Source organism: Rhinolophus hipposideros (assembly GCF_964194185.1).
Source record: "Rhinolophus hipposideros genome assembly, chromosome: 14".
NCBI lineage: Eukaryota > Metazoa > Chordata > Mammalia > Chiroptera > Rhinolophidae > Rhinolophus > Rhinolophus hipposideros.
In genome coordinates this window covers 49,949,184-49,960,192 of record NC_138060.1, presented here as the reverse complement: position 1 = coordinate 49,960,192, position 11,009 = coordinate 49,949,184, and positions in this window count along the sequence as shown.

Genomic DNA, 11,009 nt, shown 5'->3' with positions numbered 1-11,009 from the left:
GTACAGTGAACTGCTATAACGAAAGGGTCTAAAATAGTGGCTTAAAAAACAGTTTATTTCTCTCTCACTAAACCATCTCACTGTGAGCTGTCCTGGTCAGGGGAGTGGATGACTCTGCTCCATGTCCTCATTCAGGAATCCAAGTTTCTCCTGAGTTATAGTTCTACCATCCCATAGGGATGTCATTGTCTTTGGTGAAAGCTAGGTGGCTGCCATGACCAGGTTCCAGCTATTAAGAGAAAAGGCATCATGAAGGAGACATGCACAGACCCAGAATGACTCATATCATTTCACATTTCAGTGATGATAGTTTAGACTATGGCATCATCCAACTACAATCAAGTCTAGGAAGTGTGCCAAGCTCTAACTCTGTTGCCATATGTACACAACCATTATGAACCACTCTACATCTGCTTGGCTGTGTCTGTTTACCGTAGCCACTTTCAAGGGTGTCTCTGGTGACAGCTCATGCCATTCCTGGGGCCTTAAAGACCTAAAGGTGAAGAGAGAGGACCTGAGTGAGTCACGATGAGCCATCATTTTGCATTTCTGGAATGCATGCTGGTGGCAGTGCTCTTCCCGCAATCCAAGAGTCCTCGTATGTGCACTGGGCAGATGGATCTGCAGGCTATTGCGGGGGCTGAGTGATAAATGCAAGTATGAAGGAGGTGAAGGCCTCCCGGGGCTGACCTCCACCTCTGGGAGATAGACAGGGCAGAATACCAGCAGAAATAGTGCTCTGTGTTCAACCCCATCACATTGTTCTGTCTCACTCATTTCACAGAGCATATTTGGAGACATGCTGCAAAGTCTGACAGCCACAGTTGTGAAACTGTGGCAGCCTGGGAATACTTTCCTTGTTTGCTTTCCCACCTCCATCCCCATTGCCTGCCTCTCATTTCCTTGACTTTTGCTTCCTTGAGTTTGCTCCTCTCCTCAGTAGAGTGTTAGCGTGTAAACTTTTACTGTAGGTTCCATTTTTTAGGGTAACTGGGCTGAGACATGATGGAAAGGAGACAAGGGTGGACTATGGTGAACAAGAATTCTTTATATCTAAGGCCCACAGAAAGCATCTTGCTCAAAGGAAGAAATAAAACACATTACCTATAAGATCAGAAATAAGGTATAATCCATCCTTCCCTGTTTTTATTGTATCTATTCTATTGGGTGTCACCATTACTTTTCACCACAATACCGCTGCCTCTAGCCAATGCACAAAAACATAAGAGAGAACTAAAAGGTAAAAAGATAATAAAGGAAGAGATAAAATTGCAAATAATATGCTCAACTGTATAGAAAACCCAATAGAATCAATAAATTATTAAAATTTGCAAGAGTATAGCAAGGTCTCTAAAAAAAAGATCACCTTACAAAACTCAATAGCATTCATTTCTTACACCAGCAATAAACAACTACAAGATATAATAGAAAACATGATACTTTCACAAGTACAAAAATTATAAAGTGTCTAGGAAGTAAGGTATCAAACAGCTATCAAACATCTTTGGAGAAAATTTGAAAACTTAAAAAAAATGAAATAGAAAATGATATGAATAAATGGAGGGGCAGTCCACAATATTGGACTGGATGATTTAATATAATGATGCTAATTTCCTTCAATTAGTCTATATATTTTATGTAATCCAAGAAATATTCCAGTTGGATTTTTTTTTTAGAGACTCTTCCATCTTCCTGTAAAATGTCTAAGGGAGAATTCATGTCCATAAATACATACGAGTAGATTTACTTTGAAAAAGAGAAGCCAAGGAGAAAGAGTCATCTTCTCAGACATTAACAAATACTACAAAGCCACAGCACAAAAGCTGTGTAATAATTCTAGATGAACAGACTAGCCCAATGGGACAGAACAGAGAGCTCAGAAACAAACCGTTGTGCATAGAACTTGACAGATGATAAAATTGACACCACAGATTAATTGAGAAAGGAAATAGTGCCTCAGTATTGGAGAAAAATAAAATGGGGCCCTTTCCTCACTCTAACTATGAAGGTTAGCTACAGATGGACTAAGGTCCCATGGAAAGATAAAACTATAAAGTTTAAAGAAGAAAATGTGATGGGAGTGGTGTTAAAGGATTGCTTCAGCAAGACCCAGAAAATACAAACCACAAGGTAAAAGAAATCAACGGATTATATTACATCAAAATTAAGAATCTATTTCAGATACAATACAAGTGACCAAGTTGATAATTGCTTGCGGGGAGATTCTTACACCATCAACAAGTGACACAGTAATAATATCTAGGTTATGAAGTAATTCCAACAGATAATTGCACAGAGGGAGTTCATGGGGACTATCAGAGTGGCTAACATTACTCAACTTCATTACTTAACCAAGAAATGCAAAAGAAAACGAGAAACCATTCTCCAGCCAGAAAGTTGCCAAACATTAGTGAGTCAGATAATACCAAGTGTGGGTCTCTGGAGAGCAGTATGCCAGTACGTAGGGACATTGTACATACTCCACAAACCATCCAGCCCGCTCCTGGGTAAATACTTCAGAGAAACTTGCTCAGAGCCCATGAATGGACAGATCCACGGGGCTTTACCTCCGTGTTCATGTGGTAATGGAGCAGTTGGAGGCGACCAGGCTTGTCTCAATAGGGGAATGGAATAAGTACTATGGAATAGATGCAATCCATGGGATACTTTTCAGCGGTTAAGTGCTGTGCACGAGCTGTGCAGGTGCTACATGGATAAACCCACAATGTGGAGTGAGAGGAGCAAATTAAGATCTAGGGCCTGATGTGACTTCTGTATATCCTTACCAGGGTAAGAGCATATGCAAGGGCATTAAGTCCATCCATGCAGGTGCCTCTGAAGAAGGGAGATGCAGAGGAGTGGAAATTGATGGAGAAAATGAAATCAAACAAGACTGGGGATGGTAGATGCTGTGACATGAGGGGTATAGTTAATTCTTTGCATTTGCTTTCCAAAACAAATTTTTAAAATTTTAGCTATCATTCTTTTGCCCTGCACGGTTCTAGGGGCTCAAAACACACTTTCAATTAGTTGTTCATGTATCTATTGCTCTGCAAGGTTATGAGGGTCTTGAGAGCAGCACCATGTTTTCTTTTGCATTGTTCTTTCAGTATGTGGCACAGAGCAGGTGATGGCTAGGTTCGTCGAATGAACACTCAGAACATTTTGGAAACCAATTTATACATTCTTCAGAAGCTTAGGAATGGAGAAGGACTGAGGAATGTGATGTCTGTAAACAAGAGTTTCTAATTCTCCTACTGCATGTTTTTAAGGCTCAAGATTGAAAAGCAAATGCTGTTTTTCATCCTTGATTTCTGTCTCCCCTTGCAGGCTCCTTGGCTTCTCCTCTTGGTCCCCAGCTTTCTCCAGTGGTCCCCTCTATCTGAGAGAGCAGGTTACCAATCAGGGCAATAGTCCAGCCAAAGCAGGCACTGCACCCTTTGCATGAGGGCCTGCGGTGAGTCCACACTGCCCTGGGGATAAAGTCTCTCTACCTGACATTCAGGTCCTTCCAGCTCTGCTCAGTCACCCAGCCTCAGCTCTTGCCACTTTAAGTGGTATGATCTGCTGCTTTAACATGGGGTACAACCATAGTCACTCCTTTCAGTTTTTTAAACACTCAATAATAAGTGGTTTTAAATAAAACAGTGAAAATTGAAAAGAAGGAAGGAAGCAATTTAAAATGCTTTCTTGTGCCTGTCTCCTGAGGTGGCAGTTTGTTGCAGATACCAGGTCCACTGTCCTTGGGTCGGCCCCACCCTGCTCTGCTCTAAGCAAACAACTCCTTTGATCTCACTTTCCACTCAGCTATTTTGCAGAAAACAACCACCACACCAGGGTGAGCAGGTCAGAAAGCACTCTCAGCATTAACTCCTGTGCGAGAAGTTTCCACTGTGTCCCTCCAGATGCACTTTCCCTCTTCTCCACCCCGCTCTATGTTCTGGGAAGGTGACCTCTTTGGACAGATCAACACTTCCTTGCCTTTTTTTTCTGAGTCGGTTCAGCCAGTGAAGAGACAGGCCCAAGAATGAGCCTGTTTCCATGTGTAGTCTATTCTCCCACGAGGACCTGGAATGATACAACCCATTGCAAAATCCAGTTCTCTTCTTGAAGGCCACCCAGTTTCTTTGTGATGACTTTATCTTTGGGGTTTCCTTGTCCCTTCCTGCAACTCAGCATTGGTTGAAGGCCAGCTTGGTTGCCCTGGATGTTCTCAGGAAATAGGAGAGGAGGAGTCTAAAGTCTAAAAAATGGCTCCACTTGCTGTGCAAGGGTCAGCTTGGCTAACCACGTGCCTTAGGACATGGCAGCCCAAGTGGAATTCCCCTTGGAACTCCCCATGGGGCTACTCACCTTTCATTTGTATGTACGTAGAAAGACTACTCAAAGAACTCTCCCCTGAACAAAAAACACGCATTCCAAGGTGACCTGTGTTTACTACCTTTAGATGTAGGAGAGCCTGGTATAAATTTTAATTAACTGTGTTATGCGGTTCTCCCCCAGTAGCATTCTAGACATTCTGCTGATTAATCTTCACAAATACTTGTAATTCCTCCCATTCGCCAACCTCTCCCTCTTTTGTAGGCCTTCGCCCCTGACCTTGCTGTGCTGTAACCCTCCCTCACCTTCATTTGGCCAACTTCTGCTTCTCCCAGCTGGGAGGTCTGCCTCCTGCAGGCAGTCTTTCTTCACCTAAAGAAAGTCTAAATTAAATCCTTTATACAGCACCTTTGCACTGTGTTGTAATGACCTGATTGTCTGTCATTCTCATTGAGACATGAGGAAGTAAAAAGTAGTCTGGACTTTTAAAATCTGCCTGGCCATGTATCAGGCTGGAGTAAAAGATACTTTTTAAATCAGCTTCAAAGTTAACAATAAATAATATTTCTCCCAAGGACACTATGGCTGTCCAATGTCAGACAAACTCTCTTCTTGGAGTGAGTACTGCTTTCTTACTCATTGAGACACTTTTTTTTCCCTCTAAAATCATAGACTATCAGAAACTTTGCTGTTTGAAATTATATTAGTAAGTATGAAACATCTACCACAAAAAAGAAATGATAATTATATGACACCATAGAGGTATTTGCTAAAGCTATGGTAGTAATTATATTGCAACACATAAATGTATCAAATCGACACACTGTACACCTTAAACTTACACAACATTATAAGTCAAGTATGTCTCAATTAAAAAATAAACGAAACATCTTGCTCTTCCTGGCAGGTCTAAGTCAGAGAAGCAGGTGCAGAGCTTACAACCCAGGTGCAGAGCTTCTGGTCACAACAGCCCACAGCTGTCATAACTGTATTGTTTCTGAGGAAATGGGTCCCTGCGTCCACTTCACAGTCCAAGGCTTATGATGATACCTGTAGCCACAGCCCTGCTTTACTATGTGTCTCTCAAAATACTTCTTCATTTGCATTTCGCCTAAACTCCACCCTTTCCTCCAGTTCTGTAACTATTTGGTGATATACCCTGGCTCCGTTGCGTGCAGTCCTTCTGCGATATTGTCAATGAACCTGACTTCAGCAGACTGAGGTTTATTCCTGGTGGGCTTAGGCTGATTCAGTGTGGGTAGCAATTCACCACAGCACCTAGAACACAGGATAAAGCAGCATCTGTTCAGTGGGGGAGTGAGTGAATGAGTGATACAGTCCTCTCACAGACTAGTGTGAGGCAGGAAGTGTAGCTGGGCTCTAGTCAGCTTGGATGGTTTAGACCCGCATTTTGGAGTCAGAGCTGTGTTTGAATTTTGACCTTCTATTTACTAATTATATGAGCAAAGTCAGTTTCTTACTTCTATGAGCCTCAGTTTCCTCACCTCTAAAATGAAAATGATATTGTATTGAGTATAATTGTTACCAGAGAACAGACCCTTCTTGGCACGGTGTCCAGATTCTTGGCCCCTTGAGCAAAGAATTGAATGAGACACAGAAATACAATGGTGAAAGAGCAGTTTATTAGAAGTGAAAGTACACTTCAAGGAGATAGGAGCAGGCCTGAGCAACAGAGTGGTTCAAAAGGCGCCGAGTGGCGAGAACTTGGAGTTTTTATTTCCTTCTCTGCTGGAAAGGGCTGCTCCTCTCTAGGCATGGGGCCACCTGATTGGCACCTGTGATTGACAAGAAGTCATCATCTCATCTTTTTAGACTGTGCATGTTCCTTCCCAGAATTCAGTCTGTTGTAATGATATTAATGACCATCCAGGCACATGTACTAATATTATAATGAGGCTAAGGTGAGGTGAGGGTCATAACAGCCTTTACTGCCCGGTGGGAGTGACCAGTCTAATCTAGTTAGGTATTCTGTATCCTTTAGCTTCCTCATAGTGGTTGATGGTTATAGTGGATAAGGTAAAGGTTTGGGCAGAGAGGGGAGGTTTCTGGGCAGTCGCTCTTTGTAGGCCATGTTTGACATGCAGGAATGTTACCTGACGTGTCCAGTGTCTCGGAGACCCAATGCCTGTCTTTAACGGCCTGCCGTATGTCCTCATTGAGAGACGTGATCCCCATAAGTCTCTGTGGGATGTTGAGGGACAGGAGATCTCTTCTTCTATCTCTGCTTCCTGCTGAGTGTGGCCATTGTCCCTGCCTATTGGGGATTCACGGGACTCTCACCCTATCTGATGAGGGGAAGAGGTCTCGAGATCCGCCTGGAGGACCATATTGACCTCTGGGGTCGGGAGGTACTAGAATTCTTGGTGGGGCATCACTTGTATCCCAACGGCCCCTAGATGAGGAGAGATAGATTTTAGTTAATAGAGTTAAAACTGTTGGCCCAAGAAGCAGGACTCAAAGCCATTGATGCAGGGTGACTGCATGATGGAGAGTTCATTTGGCTTCCTGGAGCCTGTGGCCTTTTTTCTGGTTTAACCGGTCATTCAGTCATTGTTCACCTGGGAGCTAGGCCTGGAAAGAATGCTGGGCCACAATGACTAAAATCAACAAGCATAAATCACAAGTTTTAGAGTAATTATCTAAAGCCAGGGGCAGGAGATTTCTATGATTCAGGTTAAAAACAATCTACCATGTTTCCCTGAAAATAAGACCTAGCCAGACAATCAGCTCTAATGTGTTTTTTGAAGCAAAAATTAATATAAGACCTGGTCTTATTTTACTATAATGTAAGACCAGGTCTTATAATATAATATAATATAATATAATATAATATAATATAATATAATATAATATAATATAATATAATAATATAATACTGGATCTTATAGTAATTTTTGCTCCAAAAGATGCATTAGAGCTGATTGTCCAGCTAGGTCTTATTTTCAGGGAAGCATGGTATTGTTTATGATTAAGAAACTGATTTGAAAAATGATTACAACCAGAGGCTAGGGAGCTAAGACACTAGGGAAAAGGAGACTTAAAGTTTCTATAGTGAGGGGGCTCTCCCATATTATAATCATCTCTCTCTTACAGGGTTGTTGCAATTGTGAGGAAAGATTGTCCAAAAGTTGGAAAAGGACAGAAGAGATTCCTGGGTGTTCTTTCAGGGGAGTGCTGGCCATTGTCCAGGGGGGAATTCTGGGATGTCAGACTCCATAGAGGTATGCACATTTGATTGACTTGTTGACTAGGCTTTTTTTTTTTTTTTTTTTTTAAATAACTCTTAAAGGATAGGAATTAAGTTGAGAAAACCGATGGTGCTCTTTCCTATACATAGCTATGCAAACAATTTCTGTTCATACTTAATTTTTGTCTGGTAGAGAATATAAATCTCTGTAGTTCTGATTTTTATTTGAACCGGTTTTAACATCTTACTGTTTCTTATTAATGAGTTGAACAAAACTTTTGTGTTCATTTCACATTTGCACCTGAGTCATGATTTTACCTTTTGAAATTGTAATTTAGCATAATAAAGAGGAATAATAGATGTAAAATGCTTACTCTGTCAGAGACCCTCCAGTAAGAGCTATGATGATTATTTCATCAGTGGACTGAAATAGTAGACAGATCAGCAAGGGCAGAGGGGTCAATACAGAGCCCAGCCTTACACATGAGGCCAAGGAAGGGTTGAAGAAGTGCTAATTCTCTCGGGACATAGTCTGGCTGACTGGATTAGCATGCTCCTTCATCTTAGGTGTCTCTTGGTTTCAAGCTCAGAACCCCACCTGGAACAATGAGGAGAGGTCATGCCATGAAGCATATGTTGAACAACCAGCTTTCAGGTAGAGCAGACACGTAACTGGACCTTAGGACATCTTTATTTAAGGACTCCAGTGCCACCAGGATGTCTTCTTGCCTTCTCTCAACCTGCCTGTTTGTTGGCTTAATTCTCCATTCCTGCACCCTGACCTTGTCCACACAGCCAGAAACATGGCTGCCAAAGCTCCCAAGCCTCCCTCCACAAGGCTGCTACTAGGAGAGAAGAAGTCTCTTCTCAATTTCAGCTCCAAATGTGGTTGGTGGTCATGTAGCCGGAACTGGCAGCTGGGGAAAACAACCTTGAGCCACATCCCTTGGCCAATGAGAAACAATGAGTGAATAGAATCATAATCAAAGGAGATATAAGAGAGCCCAGGGAAAGCTCTTGAAGTCATGCTTGTGCCCTACTTAACAGATGTCCTGTAGTTAACTCTTCCTCCTTATCATAATAAAAAACACACCCTAAGGTGGAGATTTAAGATGCTGATGAGACATGCCACTCAGGAAGTAGCATGTAGGCACACTGTCAGGCAGTGTAGGACCCGCCTCAGCATACTTTGGGGAGGGAGAAGGGAAAGAGGCAGGGGTGGCTCCAAACCCTGAGAGCCCATAACACCACTATGCCTGTAAGCCGAGGGGAGCCACATCCTTTCTTTTCCTGAGTGCGTTCCCTTGGTGCATCACGCTTTCACGTTTAAAAACCTTTCTCTCTGCAAAACTGTTTCGCCCACTCTCTTGATTTCTATCCTGAGAGGGGTGAGGACTCCTGTGCCAGGGGACATCTCAGATTTCCAGGAATGACTCTAAGTGGTTTGGGAAGCTGTCCATCTCAGAACATTCCATTGTGGCCGTGTAAGAAAAAGATATTTCTCATGTGAACCACATGGCTGGAGTCAGGGAGGAAGCAGTTCCAGGAAGAAGAGGGAGAGTGCTAAGCAGAGAAGGCAGAGCAGTTCTTTCCACCGCCTCTCAAGATTGACTTGGAGCTTGAAGTGTAACCAACACAGAACCAGTCAGATTGAATTGCAGGGAGTCAGCTAATGGCAAAAGGAGGACTAGTCAGGGGTAGGAGTTGGCATATGGTGCTGAGAAAAGCACCATGATTTTGCACAGATGTATAAATACCTGTGAGTTAGATGAACAATGGGCTCTTATAGATGCGTTATCCTTTATATGTGAGCCAGCCTGCTAGACTTCTTACAAATCTCAGTTAGCCCTCACAGTAGCCCGCGGGCAAGGTCTGGTGGTTTTCACTCTCACTCATCTTCAGATAAGGAAACTGAGGCCCAAAGAGGTCATTTAGCTATGAATTAGCAGAACCAATCAGAGGCAGTTTGATTCTAAATGCTGTTTGAAAGGGCCCATTGGTTTAGCAAGCACATATTATGATGCAATATAAACTTGGATGTGACTCTGATTTTAATTTTCTTCCCTTATCTCGAGTGCTAACTCATCTGAGCAGAGTAACCATGATACTCAGACCTTGAGAAATGGCTGAGGCCACGGCAGGAGACATTTAAAATGAAGGGAATTAGTCTCAAAGAGGCCTGTCAGGAACATTTTGGCATGGACCTAAAGCGAGGGATGTGAATGATCCTCTTAATGCCCTGTTTTCAGGCCTGGTTCCGAGACAACAGTAAAATGATTTTGAATCAGTTCGGAGAGTTCTATTATAAAACAGAGGACTCTCTATATTTCATTTGCCCAGGCCCTGGAAAAGGCAAAACTATCAGAGAAGTGACCTGGTTCCTGATACCTGGGCATAGTTGAGGCAGCCATATTTTCTGAACTCCACAGCAAGACATATGAATGGCAAATGATTTTTTGAAAAAAAAAAAAAAATCCCCGAAAGCATAAATAGATAATCACATTTATTGAAAAGAAGGAAAAAAGGCTGGGCCATGTTGTCACCATTGACATAAGGGAACCTCGTAAGGGGAAGGGCTGGCAAGACAGGGAAGACTGATAATTTTACCAGGTGCCACACCGCATGTGGCCACTGCAGCCTCAGTATAGCTAGCTTGTCCCCAGAGTTAAAATCATGCCATCCAGAGAGGAGAGAGGAGACAAGTGATCAAGCCGTAAGTCCCAGAGCAGTGGTAACAGCAGACCAGGACCAAGTGAAAACGAAAAGTTTGGTCCTCTCCAGGAGATTGTCATCCACATCTGGCTGATTTGAATTCACAAATTATGTCCCTCCTTTTTCTTCTTTTATGCGTCTTCCTCAACCTTGCATTCTCTTATGAATGCAAATTAGCTAAATAGATGTTAAGGATCCAATTATATTAAAGTGGGAGTGACTATGTAAAGGCATCACGTACACTCATTGGACAAATAAATTTATTTATCCAAGATAGTTGAAAAAGATCTAAAATAGTTAGAAACCCTCCATTAATTTACCATAACCAAAGGGGAAAACTCAACAAGGATACGAAAACCAATAGATGTGGTTAGTAAGGAAGAATCAGGAATAGAAGACTAGAGCCCAAGAGGGAAAGGGTTGAGTTCACAATACATAATTGATGGGGAAGCAAATTGGAAAGAACAGCTTTAAAACAGGAAATTCAAAAGACCAAAGGAACACATTTGGCATTTACAAACCAAAATTATTGAAAAATACCTAATAAAACGGACATATTAGAAATTGCCTATTGAGTTCTGCTGGTGACAAGGAAGTATCTCAGTCATTGCCATCCCAAATTAGCATAGTTGTAAAGTCCCCTCTCTAAGTAGTAAATAAACCCAGTGCTTGGGGACAACCATCTGCTCAAATTCTGACTTAATAATTCTCCCTTGTTAACAAGAAATCAACTGATTCAGCGCTCAGTGGAATATTTTGTGAGTAGTTT